Genomic DNA, 15695 nt, shown 5'->3' on the forward strand with positions numbered 1-15695 from the left:
TTTTAAAATAATTGATTTTCATTATGATTTTTTAAATCATCAATTTCAGATATTTTCAGTTTATTTTTGTTATGGCAATTAAGTCTACCCTGCCCCCAGCCAAACACACACATGAGCATGTAGACACACACACGCACACACACACTTCCTTTCCCTCCTTCTCCCAATGTAGTTTAGCGTTATTTTTTTAACAGAAAGTCAGGGTTTCCATTACTTACTATGCCTTGGTAGTATATACCATGATTGCATTTCTTTTCTCTTACATTTTGCCCATGAAATTAATCATTGCCTCCCTCACACCTTACACCCTAGTTTCACTTGGAGTCATTACTACATTTTCCAAATATTCCAACAATAGTCTTTCAAACCTTGGTAAAAATTGGTAAATTTTTCAGCTGACTAAACAGAATTCCTTTTTTTATTTGGCTTTGGTTGTTTTCTGGAAGACCTTCACTCTGTAGGTCTCCATCCTCTGTCTAGGTCTCCTGTGTTATAGTCAGTCACTCTGACACGCCACAGCTTTATTGTTTCAGATAATGAAATCTAGCAAAGGGAGATTTGCTAGATTTCATGTCCTTCTCATTTTCATTTTCTCTCTTGTTTTCCTGAGACATATCCTACAGTAGCTTCCTATACCTATACCTATGTATACCTGAAAATTAACGTATTTTCACTTCACATTCTATTGATAATTTGCCTGAGTATAGAATTCTGGATTAAAAATACTTTCCCTTAGAGTTTAAAGGCATGACTTCCCTATTTTATAACATCCCACATTTTTATTAACAAATCTGATGGCAGTTGAATTCTATTTCATTATATTTGATCAATTGTTGTGTGGTCCATAATAACTGTTTCCTCACACCTAAAGCTTCTAGGACTTCCTCTTTTTCTTGACTGTTCTTAGATTTTTCTGTTAGGTCTAAGTATTTTTTTTAACTTAATTTATTCATTTGCTTAGTACCCAAAGAGCTTTTCCAATCTGAAGATGTGTGCTTTTCAGTTCTGGAAATTTTCGTGCAGTATTTCTTCAAAAATTTTTTCCCATTTATATTTTGTTGACCTTTCTCTAGTTACTTATGGTGAAACCCCTGGGATACGCCTCTTTTTTTCTTTTCATACATTCTATCTTTTTCATCTTTTTATTCAATTTTCTGGGCAATTTCTTTGGCTTTAACTTTCAAGAAATTAATCTATGTGCACTAGAAATTTCCTTCTATTGCCTGTATTGTATCTATTTATTGTAGGTCCTTTTATTTCTCTTTGTTTCTCTCCTTGCTGTCACTTTTCATCTCAGAGGACCTGCACCACAGGCCTTTATGTTTCACTCTGTAGCTGCCAAAACATTGATATAGGGATTTGAGATGTGTGTATGTGTTTGTGGATTGCATCTATCTGAGCATTATATTCATTGCGTACAAGCTAATATTTTTTCTTTTCTAAAATAAAGAATGTTGTGATTTAAACTTCTTCTTCCCGCATGCCTTTAAAAACTAAGTCTTAATTCATTTAGTTACTTTAAAAGTCTACATGATGCTCAGTTGATGTGCTTAATTTATTAGTGATTAGCACAGAATGACTGTTTTTCACTTCTGCAAGGATTCACAAGATCCTAAGGAAGATGACCAGTTCTCTTTGCTATATATATACTATAGCATACTTTATTTAATAGGTATAAAAAGGGATTACTCTCTCTATAAAAAATTATTGTCCAAATTCATCCCAATTTGCCCACCGTTTACAAGATGAGCTGCCATAATTTCATGGAGGGGAATTTTCTATGGACTTTCCTAGTAGAAATGGACATTTCTTTCCCTAAATTCTTCATATCAGTGTCATGGAAAACCAGAAGGGTTACTTCATAAAGTAGGTCAGGGACTTTGCATTTGCTGTTCCCTGTGCCTGAAATGCTCTTCATCTTCCTTCGCTTCTTTTAGATTTCTGCCTCCATGTCAAATCATTAAGGAAGCCTTCTCCATGCACCTAAATAACAGCAGTCACTATCCCCTCCCACTATGCTATTTCATTGGATTTTTAATTCCAACTTATTCACAGGAGAGAACACTAACTTCTATCATTCTTTCCATCTGCTTCATAGTCTTCTTCCAGCAATTCTTTCTCACTCTTGCTCAGAGTAGCACAGACCAGCACTTCTCAAATCTAGGGATCTTGTTAAAATGAAGATTCGATGTAGGACATCTGAGATGGACCTGAGACTTTACATTTTTAATGAGTGTCCAGGTAAAAGCCAATATTACTAATCCGAGGGCCACACTTTGAGTAAGAGTGTATAGAGACTACAATAATAGGTACGTATAAGGTAGTGCCAGATTCCTAGGAATTGAGACAGTAGTAGTCAGAAATTGACTGAGAATGTTTGCAAGTCATCTTGGGTCTTTCCTACAGAGGGCTTGGTCTCTAGCTGGACGATGCAGATGCTCAGAGCCTTTGTCCTGGTTTAAGTTAGAGGATCAGAGAAACAGGCTTTATAGAGTATATCCTATACCACTGTAAATGTTCTCGATGTAATGTCAGTCAGAGCTGGAATCATTTATTATTCGTCTATATATCTATAGCCTCTGAAACAGAATCTTACACTAAGTAAAAGCTCAAGAAATGTTTGTTAAGTTGGATTGAATATAAATAAAATCTTTCTAGTCCTGTATTTCTAGTTGCCACTTTAGTTAAATGTATTAAGAATCTTAGTGACGTGTGGGCTGATTCTCTAAGAGTGCAATTGCGGAATCATGGTTTTGCATTCTTTCTGTTCATACAGACAAGAAATGTCTCAGCAATTTTGTCAAGTTGAATTTAGCGACACTTAAACTAAATGCTTACTGGTTTTGTTATATCAGAAATAGCTAGGTTTCCTAATTTCCTAAATAATAATATGGGTAAATCACAAAAGATTTTCTATTTTGGGTCTCTTATTATCATAAATTCCTTGTTATAAAGAACCACTTATTAACAATCCCACAACTGTCTGTAACTACATTAGCGCCTCTCAATAAAAGGATTCATTAAACAATTCCTTAACGATGCTGTTATCTCCTTACAATTTTATATAATGGGGAGTACCCCGAGTTTTTTGCGACAGTCTTGATTAAAAGCCCACCGCTGCTGTGCTTTAGCAGTGTTAACCCCCTGTAAAATGATAAGAAATATACATGTTGGTTTCTGCTCCCAGTGCGTGGCACAAAGCTCCTAAAATCCTTGTAAATAAGAGTGCTAAGAGGATATTTTGTTCTAATATTTAGTCTCTGACCCTGGTTCCCAATACTGAGTTCCTAAATCCTTTGGAATTTCCTGGGTGATCAGGATGTCTTTTGTTCTAATGAGAGGACTCTTGGTGAGCTCCTGGTTGGGGGCTGGTCACCAGAAAGACCAAGCCATGATTAGAAATTTGGAAGTTTCAGCCCACCCCCCATTCTCCAGAGAGGGGAGAAGAGCCGGAAGTTGAGTTAATAACTGATCATACCTACATGATGAAAATTCCATAAAAACTCCAAAAGTACAAGGTTTGGAAAGCTTTCAGGCTGGTGAAGTGAACACATCTTTGTGCCTAGAGCATGGTGCACCCCAACTTCACAGTCTTCCTCACTCGGATCCTTTCAGACCTCGCCCTATGCATATCTTCATTGGTTTTCATTTGTACCCTTTATGGAAGATCTTTTATAATAAATTGGCAATAATAAGCAAACTGTTTTGCTGGGTTCTGTGAGCCACTCTAGCAAATTACTGAAACTGAAGCAGGGGAGGGTTACAGGAACCTTCCATTTATAGCCAAGTTGGACAGAGGTTGTGGGTAACCTGGGGACCTACTAGTTGTGATTGGCATCTGAAGAGTGTGGGCAGTCTTGTGGGACTGAGCCCTTCACCTCTAGGGTCTGCGCTGACTCTGGGTAGTGTCACAGTTGAACTGAATTACAGAACACCTAGCCGGTGCTAGAGAATTGGTCGCTGTGGGGAAAACCCCACATGTTTGGGATCAGAAGTGTTGTGAGTGTGAGTAAAGGAAAAACACAGTCAGTTTACCCCTAGGCACCCATCTATCACGTGACTATCACCACAGTCCACATTTAGACCCTCATGTCAGGCAAATATAATCACACAAAGTTGTTCTAAGAATCAACAGATTCGTAAATCTAAGAAATAGACCAAACTCAGTGCCTTGCACAAGAGTCAGGGTTTTGGTTTTCCCAAAGCACTTGCACATTCTTCATCCTGTTTGAATTTCCCTAAGCACATTTTGTAGGGGCAACATAAGGGAAGGGACCTTACGAACATCCTACACTACATACGAATATACATATACACGAATATACTGAGACCCTGAAAGGCTAAGTCTAAGGGTAGATGACTCTTCTTGGGGAATTATGAGTGTAGCATACTAGTGTTTTTTAAAAGAGATGAGCAATGCCTTGTGATTTTTTTTCACAACCTGATGATTTTATTTTTAAATGCCTTTCTCATGTGCTCAAATACCTAAGGTCAATAAATAAACTAGCATGCTCTAAAAAGAACTTCCCATCGAGACAAAAATTGCTTGCCAATTTGCTTTCTGTAATTGTTATCTATTGACATGTGCTATGCCAATGATCTATTGACACATAGTATGACAATGGTTAATAAATATTAGTGATTTGATGTCATTTCAAACCTGAGTTTTTATACTCTCACACACCCACAAAAATACTTTATATTCACACAAATAGAATCTGTTTAATTGCTTTCAAAATTGAAATAATAGTACCTATAATAGTGAGAAAAGCTACAATTTAATAAAATACAATTTATTTCAAAGTTTTTTGAGAAAATCCAACTTTTGAAATATTAGTGTGACAATGATATAAATTCGATAGACCTTGGTTTTGGAATTTGGGCCTGGAGTTTTTATCCTGGAAGAAATTATAACCACATTCCTTAGAACTCCTTGTAGATATGGCATTACATTTTTATCAAATAAAAAAACTATTCTGCAGCAATGAGCAATAGTCTTATGACTCAAGATATACTTATTGGTCATTTCTGGTCAACTACGGCATATTTAGTATTTTGATCACGTGAATGGTATAGGACCATTTCTGTCTCTGTCTTACAGTGGGAAATAAAACAAGTTATTATGCATGCTTCCTTCCTATTCCTGTATAATGTATCCTTGGCATGTATTGTGGAGCCAAAACCTGACATGAAAGTTTATGACAGAGTGAGATTGTAAAAATGTATTTTTTATTTGAGACAATTTTGCTATAAAAGCACATTTCAGTCCTTTAAAATAACAGTCGACAAGATTTACTGTATCAAATGTAAGTTTCACACCTCAGTCAGTGGTAGATTTCAAACAAACCCCAGCAGCTGAGCTGAAATTGGTTTTTAAAATCTTTAAGTTAGTTTGTTCCCAGATGAACATCATTTTTTTTTTAACTTGAAAAATCACACTTATCATGCAGTTCACAAATTCTTTGGTTTGCATTTACCCATTTTATTATCCTTTTCTTATTGACAGAGACTGGAGCCAAGTCAGTGCTACATTAATCCAGAAACTAAAAATAAGTAGGCAATATTGTGAATATTAATGCAAGGTGGAAGCTCTCATTTTTTCCTATCCCAGCCGATTTTTCATTTGAACCAATTTGTACAAATGTATTTAAAAATAATAAACTTAAAGACAACCAATTTTCAACTCATTGACCTATAAATGTGCCTTTGATTGCAGTGCACTTCCGCTGTAGCAGGAAAACGAGGAGTGGGTGCTGAGAGTGTGCTTTCCCCTGGGGAGGGTGTAGTCACATGCTGACAATGCACTCGGGCCCTTTAATGTCCAGGGTGGAAATTGGAGGACATCTAGCCAGTTTATGCGTCCCGAGAAAGGGGAGAAATGGCTGTCGATAACCATAACACCTCACTCTATGGGGAGCCTGTCTAGTTCTTGGCAAGAATTTCAAGCTTAATGTTTCTTTGGATTGCTTTCTCTCCTTCTCTTTGTCTCTTTCACTCTCCTATTGTCTAAGTAAATAAAAGTAGACTTAAAGTACACTCACTGAGAGAGAGAGATAGAGAATTAAATGAGGAAAGTCTCAACAGATCTGACTTTAGATTTGTTTTAGCTCTCATGACTATGTGACCTTAACATTCCCCTGTCTTGTAAGTTTGTCCCTGATAATGACCAATGTTTGTGTAATGCTTTTAGAATTCCCAAGGGCTTTCACATTATATAATATTGGCACAATGACACGTTTTTGTTAATTTCTGTACATTCCCTGTAAAAACGAAGTTTAAAATAAGGTTTCCTTTGTTTAGCATATGAAAAAGTTAGATCCATATAGATAATCTGAGTAATAAAAATCCTAGTTACCTGTATATGTAAAAGCAGACAGACCACTGATGCCAAATGCCCTCTGCTTGCCTCTATTCCTGTAGGAATAGTTCTACTGAAATGCGAAGGATTGAGATCAAGATGAAGATGGTGAGGATGAGACACTTTCTATTAGGCCTTATTTCTGTGTGCTTTGGTTTTTGTCATTTGTGTGTTCTTTCAGCAAAATGTGGGATTCGAACTGCTGTCGATTACTCCTGATGACCCAAAGTGAAGACCACCCAAATGCCCACAAGCAGCAGAATGTATTAAGAGAATGGGATTTATACTAACAAAAAGATAACATAATGCAATAAAGAAAAACAATCTTCAACTACACACAACAAAATGAATTTCTTAAGTGTAGTAATCAACAAAGAAAGGACAGACATGAAAGAATACATACCATATTACTAAATTTGTATAAAGCACAACACAGTCAAACTAGTCTATAATCGAGAGGTTAAAAGTTAGAGGTTAGACGTGGTCACCGTGGAGGGGAATTAGTAACTGATGGGGGAGTATGTCTTTATCTGGGGGCATAACTGCCCCATAGCATGCTTAATGAAAATCTTGAAGCCAAACATTTATGGTATATGGACTTTTCTGTACATATAATATGTGTCAAGAAAACCTTGAAGAAAAAATGCAACTGGGTTTTAGGATTGCATTTGTAGCCATCATGGATACATGGGAGCAATTAACTCTAGGCTTTATCAGGCAGAAGAACAGTGGGAAAGCATGGACATTAGATTCAGATGCCTGAGCTGGAAGTCTTCATCCACTATGACACTTATTAGCGGTGTGTCTTAAGGGAAGTTTCCTAAGCCTCAGTTTCCCCAGTTAAATTCTTATGGATTTGCCCCTCTCAATTACTGCATTGTTTTGGGTAAAGCACAAATGTGAACACTGTAAACTGAGAGACTACAAATAAATCTATGACACTATTCTTTAATAGTCCTTAAATATCTGGAGCTTGTACTATGTCAGCAAAAAAGTCGAATCCTATATTAGGAAGATAAAGTAATATTGTAATATAGCTACCAACCCCCATAGTGGCTTCACATAATAGATATTATTTCTGACTCATATGAAGTCCAGTTGCTGTTTCTTGGCTTACTGGTCTTCAGGGATCCAGGCTTCATCTAGGTCTTTGGGTTCCTCTCCATTTATTCCTGTATTTGAAGAAAGAGACCACAGAGAAGGTGCACCTATTACTTAACTGCTTTGTTCCTGAAGAACTATGCATCATTTCCACCTAACGTTCTTTCAAGGGGAAGTGGCCACATGGCCCCACCTAGTTGCAAACAACCTAAGGAAAGTATGACTCTTTATTGGTCCATTAGCCGTGTCTGCCACATTGCCCTTTTATTCTCCTCCACAAACCACAAATCAATTTTTGAGCCTCTGTCAGTTGAGCGTTTCACACCAAAATTCATAGAAACACAGAGATCATTTGATCTACAAACACATGTAACTCGCTGGAACATATCTTCCTAGCAGTTGACTTTAAACTCAATTTGAATACCAGGGATTGGCTCACCACTTCTGTAAGATAGCTTACATTCATGAACAAACATTAGTTATGCCTAACTCTCACTACCTAGGTGTCAGCTCATATCAATCTGAATTGAACACACTCTACTCTTTTCATTTTTAAGGTGAGAGACATCTTGGTACAGTAGAAAGCACCCAGTGTGGACAACTGGGGTCATGACCTACCTTCTAAATTTATAATCAGATGTAAATACTTGAGATGAGAGAAAATTCTGATATAGGACTTTAAATATTGTCCTTTGAAACTTCAGAAATGAAAGCTTTGCTTTTATAATAGAAGGCATACATAAGATATGTGACTTATCCCAAATCACAAGAGTTGAACCAAAATTTGGAGCTCAGTATTACCATTTTGATAATTACTTCTCGTTAAAGTAGGAAAATGTCCTAAAATAAAATTGTAATTATGTTTGTGTGTAGGGTACCCTAAAAATCAAGTTTAAGAAAGGAGTTGATAAATCTGGTGGTGGACTATTTTACTGCTTAAATTGTTTAGTCTGCTCCTTGAGAGTTGACCCAAGTGGTACCGGGAACTGTAATTATATCAATAATCAGTGTAAGTTGTATTTATTCCTCATTTTTCAATCTTTTTTGTACTTGCAGACTTAAGATTGCAAAACAAAATGCAAAACGTATCACTTTGGAGAGTTTTCATCATTTAGCCTTTTGCTCCCAGGAAACGGTTATTTCGTTTTAATAGTTCTCTCTCTCTGTGTGTGTGTGTGTGTGTGTGTGTGTGTGTGTAGGTCTCTCATGCCTGAAATGAATTTTTAAGACTCAATGTCTTTATGCTAAGTATTCAGCACTCCAAAAACTACTGCTTCTGGAAGTGTGGATAGGCCAGGAATGAAGTGTTCTAGTTTTACAATGAGATGCAGATTTCCTATTAAAAAGTAAAGCTTTCATTTCCAATGTTACAAAGGACAGTATTTGAGTTTTGGATGAATTAATTTAGGAAGCTAAAGTAGTCCCATATAAGAATTTTGTCTAGTCTATGTATTTACATTCGATTATAAATTTGAACATTACTATTAATGTCCAATGGTTGACTCTGGGTATTTGGGTCAAATAAATATTGGTAGCTACATTTAAGTGATCAATTTTTGTTACACTATTTTCAACTGAATTTGGTCTCATGGCTATTTACACCATCTCAGGTATTGATTATCAAAATATATCGATATTCTTTTTTCATTTGTCTCTATGTCTCAATAACACTTTTTTAAAAAAAATTCCCTTTCTTCCTTAAAGCAAAACACAGGATGAACACATAATAAGAGTGAGGAGATATTTCGGGGTCGAAGGAAGATGTGAAGAATTGTTCCTATCTTTCATCCAGCTTTATATAGCATTTCAAAATCTACTCACTGAGCGTGCAATATAGGGCACTGTGGGCCTGGGGTCTTTGGTATCTCCCTTATACATTTGTAGACTCCGTGGTTACAAGTCAGGACAAGCAGTAGATAATAAGCTACATCCATCATCTTCATTAACCATTGCATACCTATCAATGAGCACAGTGCCTAGCACATAATGGGTGATTAAAAATTGATGAAGTATGAATGGTAGGAATTCCTCTACCGCTTGGCCACTTCTGTTCTGTAACATTATGACCCTTCTCCCAATATTGTAGTTAAGCCAAGTAGGCAATCTCCCTAAGTGCTTTAAATGGCCAAGAAGACCGCTAATGTCCTAAACTATAATTATTCATCTGAAATTCTTTTATGTTTCATTCACTTAGCTAAAAATGTCATTCTTGTTGAAGTGCAGAATAACAAACACATATAAACCCCAAGAGTCAATAACATTTGAAATCATTTTAAATGATTTACACTTAATGACAAATGAGTATCAGATTTTTTTTTCCAGTGGCATTTGGTTAGAAGAGGGATTCTTTCTGTGGTCTTTGGACGTCTGAGGCAGGTTGAGAAAAACACACGTCAGTAAGATGAGTTTAGTTGAGTAACAAGAAAACCTCTGCTCCCCTCACACTGTTGCCTGTGGGTGACATAATACTAAAAGCGTAGAGACGAGATGATTATCACTGGCACTTGTGTGTAAAGAAAATGAGAGTCACAGATGTGAACTACATTTTATCTGTGCTCTTGAGGTTATTTACCTGTATTGAATGTGTATGATGGAAGTCGGCCTTTAGTGACGTCACGTTGATAACTTGAAACTAGCCGTGGTGGGGGTGTTCACACCACAGAAATTGACAAACACCACAATTGTGACTTCATTTTGACAGTGAGCCAGTTGCTAAACATTTACCAGCAGTTCAGGGGGGTTGATGCTTTGCCAAGTTCCAGTGAGGGTGATCTGATCCTAAGTTACTGTCAGTCACTGAGGTGGAAGAGGAGGAAAATAGTTAAAACTTGGATATAGTACCCAAGGCAGAGCAGGATTTAAAAATATGTTGTGTCCATGAAGAGTAGGTCATGGTATGTTGGAATCACTCCTTGGCAGGGATCTTCCAGTCTGATCAAAGAGCCCTGGGCAGGGATGATCTTTGCAATTGAGTACCAGGTCTCTCCCAATTTTCCCGGTCCAGGAGAAGCCTCGGATTTTTCTACATATTAAGGAAAGTATTTCCCCACTACTGGATGATACTGACCATCTGCTGATCTTGGTGTTTTGTTTCTGGATCCAAAATAAATTTATTTTTAGAAAAAACCTTGAAATTTATGACATTATTGGAACCCCTAGTTTTGTGTAATGATTCATACTTGTTGTATCATGGGGGAAAAAAGCCTTGTAAAAAAAAAAATGTGGTAGTTGTATAGCAAAGGTTTTTGGTTATAAATTATGTTTGTTTCTAAGTCTTATTCAGACAAAATATCTGTAATATTTATATTATCAGAGAACAGATAGAGGTATGACTGACATTTTGAAAGGATATAGCTGATTCTAGAACCTGTCTCATCATTTCAATTCCCCATCCATCTCTTAGGCTTAACAATGATTTTACATGTGACATTGGGAGGAGAATTTGTGAAGTTGGTCAAGTGGGGCATACGGCCCCTCTCAAGATCCTCAGAATCATGCTACCTCAGAGACACTCTAAGGATGCCTGAGATATTATAGTTAGCTGGTATAGCTTTAAGCTAGTAAAGTCACGATATTAAAGTTATTGGGAATTTGTTGGCATCCACTGATTAGTGAGTGAGTCATGAGAAAAATCATCCAATCCGTTATATTCCAGAATCCAATTTTATTCCAATCCATTTTACATGCTACAGTGAACGGAGCTCAGTGTAGGAAATTGGTTACACAGGTCCTGAAAGAGCCAAGAGACCAAACAAGGGGTGACGAGACAATCCAGACATTATTGACAACAGGAAGCTCCTAGCCTCTTATGCTGGAGAACCAGAGGAGGAAGTGATGTCACCAAAGCCCAGAGTTCAGGATCACCTGACTGACAGGTTTTTCAGGATCTAGAGACCCAGGGTTGATCACACTACTGCTAGAGATACCACCAAGACAGAGACAAAGGGAGACAGAAAAATACTGTGCCTTCTCTCTTCCTTCTGCTCCCCAGGCTCACACCAGGGATTCTCATTAAACCTAAACATGAGCCAGTTAACAGTGGGCCCCTGGATATGTGGCTTCCAGGGGTCCACAGAACAGGACAAGGAAAAGGAATAGATCTTAGGGAAAACAGCCAGAGGACTAACAAATCCACAAAATCCAAAATATCTATACCTATATCTGGATGGACGGATGGATGGTACATGGATGCATAGATAGGTAGATTTCACAGATTTCCTCCAATGTCCATTAATGTTACATCAGGAAAAAAGGGAATTTTTTTCCTGCTCAGGTATATTATCTGAATGAGCATCTAATTACTTACTGAATTAGAAGTTTACACACTTCTAATTATTTCCACTACTCAATTGTTGTTTAGCTTCCTAAATAAGCACAAGATTGCCCAAATATGGAGAGCCTATTACTGATCCAAGAGACTCTTACCTTCCATTATTCTAAAGCTCTCTATCCACACTCATACTGTGAGAGGTACTACAAAATGGGAAACTGGATTGGTTACATGGTTAACCCACTCTTTCCACCTTGCCTTCTTTCAGATATGCTGAGAAACATGAAATGGCCAAAAGGCAGGAAGGAGCCAAAAGACTAAGAGTACTCTACAAACTGAGTGACTGACTAATCGAGAGCTGGCTCCCTTCGCAAAGTGCTCTCATTATCCCCACACGCTATCCTTGCATCCTCCCCCAAAACAGCTTGCTCTAACATGTCAATATTTTTATTGCTACTGTCTCCATATCCTTATTCGGTCAGCACAAAAATCAGAAAATACCTAATATTAGCCAAGACTTGGTTTTATCCTTCTTAAAGTTACTTCTGTCTTACGCAGATCCTTTTTATAAAGTGATTCATAGAGTCCTCTTTGGTGTCATAAACTTAAACAAAGGAAACCACCTTTCCTTCCTTCCTGACAACATTATTTCGTGAAGAATGTGTCCTGTCGCTTACACAGACAAGCAGAGTTCCTTCAAAGCAGAGAAGCCATCTATTTTAATTGCTTTCCACGTACTATCTGTATACTACAGTTAAGCACTTCAAGCACACAAATTGTTCTTAAAATTGGCAACTCGAAAACATAAACAAGACTTAAAATATTCAAGTGGCCCTTAAACTACTTTTTAAAAACATTGTTTTAAATTAAAGTATTAAAAAAAAGTCAGAAGAATTAGGCACAGCGCCCCCCCCACCAGATTCTCTAACTTTTAGCCAAACAGAATATATACCTAATTCTTGTTTACGAGTAAAAGACAAGTCAATTTCAAAGGCGATCATAGATGACAATGTTTCTTCTAGATGTGCCTACTTCGGAGCCCCATTCCTGCGGACCACTCAAAAATTTCCTCATGAGTATTTTATGATATAAGAGAGCCAGGAATAAGGGATGTCCGTGCTGGAAGGGATGGTCGGTGGTCTATGATTCAATTTACATATCCTTTCTGCACCAGACTCTTTAAGATCATCCTTGAGATAGTCTCAGAATTTTGAAGCTGTAGAATTCAGAGCAGTACATTACAATATGCCAATATTACTATTCTCCTGCTCTGACATTCTCCATTGATTGACAGATGAAGGAGAAGGAAGGGCAGTCACCATTAACTGAGAGTAAATGAAACTGGAATATTAAAATTCAGGATTATTTGAGTGACTGAATTGGCTGGCAGAGTGTTCTCCAGTTAAGGGTGGGGAAAGATTAATTCTGCACATGACACCACTTCGTATTTATACAAGTCTACTGGGACAATTGTTTGCCTTGAATTGTTTTCTTCATTCATTTCAGTTAGACAGTCGTGTTGACTGATTTTTCTTTTTGATGTATGGAATGACTGTTTGACTGAATTTACCATTTAATTTCCACTAATGCACTGTAAAAACAATACATTAGTCAAATTAGATTGGCAGGTATGAAAAGTTTACTCCAGATCTAGAGAGAAAAATAATACTGCCTTCTATAGATTCCTAAGTCACATGTTCTGGGTTTTGGGGAATTGTTCCAATTTTAGATATTTTGCCATGCGCCTTGGTTTTAGTTTCTGAAATGTAAGGTCACTGATCCCATAGTAAAAATAAGAAGATCTGTGAATTGCAGATAAAAATAATTTTGTATGAATCTGAGAATCACGTAACAGAATCAGAAAAAAAATGATTGCGAGATAAATTTTACTTTCATGATGCATTGCTGTGTTAAACCTTTGATTATTATTCTAGAAGTTCGTTAGGAACAAATACTTCAAATATATTCTAGAAAATTTTCTTCATTTACAATTTCACTCGTCCAATATTTAGAGTTACTATGACAGGTGACTAGATGCCCCATTCCATAACTCACTTTTGGGGATTGGTGACATAGGTAGGAAAGAGAGACACTTTTTGAGTACTTGATTGTTATTCAATAATGCTGATTTTATACACTGTTTTTGTTTTTTTTTTGTTTTTTGTTTTTTTTTTCCCGGAGTGGTCTAATTTATCATGGCAAAGATAGTTAGATATTACTTCTGGAAATGAAAAAAGATCTTTAGAAATTTTCCATATTCTGTTCATCACTGTTTTCTCGTTCGAAGCTAAATTAATTCTTTGCAAAATTAACACAGTGGCCTAATTACAATTTTTAATCTTAAAATAATCTATGAGAATGGGAATTACTTGGTAGGAAAAAGCTATGGAAGATGGGAGAAAACAATCATAGAATTCAAAAAATGACAAAACAAATTTTTTTTTTTAATGATTAATTAGGGACTTCTGCTTCCAATTGTATCAGCTTACCCTGGAAAAACACACTAGAAAAGGCAGAATAATTATAAGCCACTTTTGATTGTGGGCATTAGAAAGCTACTGAGGGCGGCTCCTGAGTGACTCAGTCAGTTAAGTGTCTGCCTTCGGCTCAGGTCATGATCCCAGGGTCCTGGGATCGAGCCCCACATCGGGCTCCCTGCTCAGCGGGAAGCCTGCTTCTCCCTCTCCCACTCCCCCTGCTTGTGTTCCCTCTCTCGCTGTGTCTCTCTCTGTCAAATAAATAAAATCTAAAAAAAAAAAAAAAAGCTACTGAGGTAGCCAAGACCTAGAAACGTAAACTAAAGGAAAAAACTGAAGTAAGGTTAATGCTCTGTATACAAACTTTTCTAGACCAGGCATTTAGAAAATATTGATGCAGAACAAGAATCTGAATATCACATTGTAGGTCAACTATATTTCAATCAAAAATAGATTTAAACAAACAAACAAACACTATAAGAGTCTGAAAAGCCTAACTGAATGCAGCTCCTAAGAAACAGAAAGCCAGTAGATCTCAGGGCAATATCATAGGACTAGGAGACCAAAGTGGGAATCTAGAGATTACAAGGCAGCTAGAATTTTAAGGACCAAGATCACAGAAAGAGAAGAGGTTCAGAAAATGGAGCTGCACGTTCAGCAGCTGTGTTCCCTTGAGGTAATTTCAACTTAGGTAGACAAGACAAGACACTGAGAAGGTAAACAAAAGCTTACTGAAGTCAAAGCAAAGATTTATCAGGTTCATCATGCTGGAGAGATAAAATTGAGGTGCAGAGCCCACTAAGGAAGAGTGGGCCAGTGGAAAACTAAGGATAGGAGTTGAGGCCATTGAGTGTGTGTGTGTGTGTGTGTGTGTGTGTGTGTGTGTGTGTGTGTGTTAGGACAGTTGATGAAACAGATCTAAGTTGACCTTTACAAAAAAAGGAGAATTAGTATCAAGTTTGTTCAATGATTAAGGTCATCTGCCCTTCTGCTCCCTACCTGAGAACAGGGAATTCTCTCCAGGACAAAATAACATTGTCCAGATTTTCTACAGTGTTTCATATCCCAAGTCTGGTGTTCAGGGAAAAGCCATGGAGAGTACCAAGAAAAGAACAAGAATTAAAAATAACACCAGTATCTAAAATAGCCAAGTTTATGGAAAGAGCGCAAATGTCCATTGACTGATTAATAGATAAAGAAGATGTGATACACACACACACACACACACACACACACACACACACACACACACACACACACACACTGGAATATTACTCAGCCATAAAAAAGAATGAAACGTGGCCATTTGTAACAATGTGGATGGAGCTAGGGAGTATCACGCTAAGCAGAATAAGGCAATCAGAGAAAGACAAATGCCATATGATTTCACTCATATATGGAATTTAAAAAACAAAACAATCACAGGGGATAAAAAAGAGAGAGGCAAATGAAGAAAGAGACCCTTAACTATAGAGAACAAGCTGATGGT

This window comes from Zalophus californianus, chromosome 13 (genome assembly GCF_009762305.2).
Source record: "Zalophus californianus isolate mZalCal1 chromosome 13, mZalCal1.pri.v2, whole genome shotgun sequence".
Lineage (NCBI taxonomy): Eukaryota > Metazoa > Chordata > Mammalia > Carnivora > Otariidae > Zalophus > Zalophus californianus.